The sequence below is a fragment of the Schistocerca nitens genome, chromosome 2 (genome assembly GCF_023898315.1).
Source record: "Schistocerca nitens isolate TAMUIC-IGC-003100 chromosome 2, iqSchNite1.1, whole genome shotgun sequence".
In the NCBI taxonomy this organism is placed as follows: Eukaryota; Metazoa; Arthropoda; class Insecta; order Orthoptera; family Acrididae; genus Schistocerca; species Schistocerca nitens.
Genome location: NC_064615.1, coordinates 417,367,460 through 417,368,068, shown reverse-complemented (window position 1 = coordinate 417,368,068; position 609 = coordinate 417,367,460).

Below are 609 nucleotides of genomic sequence, written 5' to 3'. Positions count from 1 at the left end.
GCGTACAGGAACATACATGTTCATAATTAAAATTTGAAATCATTGGTGACATTTGTCAATGAGCTGCCATGGTTCGAGGCATAATTCTCTAACTAATGTTTAATTTTACAATGCTGGAGACTTCTTCAGAGGCTTTTAATGACTTAAAAAGCAGTTACAGTCTCACACGAGATCAGCAAGCTGAACTGCTTGTATGTATCCAGACTATAGTACTTCCTGTTCATAACATCATCACCCACTGCCTAAGACTGTGGGGTCACACCAATGTATGTTATGGAGCTTGTAGTGGGGAAGAGTTGGCACTGTTTGTTTCATTCAGCATTAAGAGCTACAACTTCAGCCCTTTTCTATTAAAACAATTCAGTCTGCTCATCTTTTTTGAGACTGCAACTGCTTTCTAAGTCGTTAAAGCCTCTGTAGATAACTCTGGCAATGGAAGACAAAATATTATACAGAGATTTATGCCTTGGACCATGGCTTCATGCACATTAACACAAACATGTAAAATAATATAAATACCAGCCACAAAAACCTGCATTCTAAAATTTGAAAAGCCTAAGTCAGAAGGAGCATATAATAGAAAAATTCCCAACAAGTAACAACAGCAAC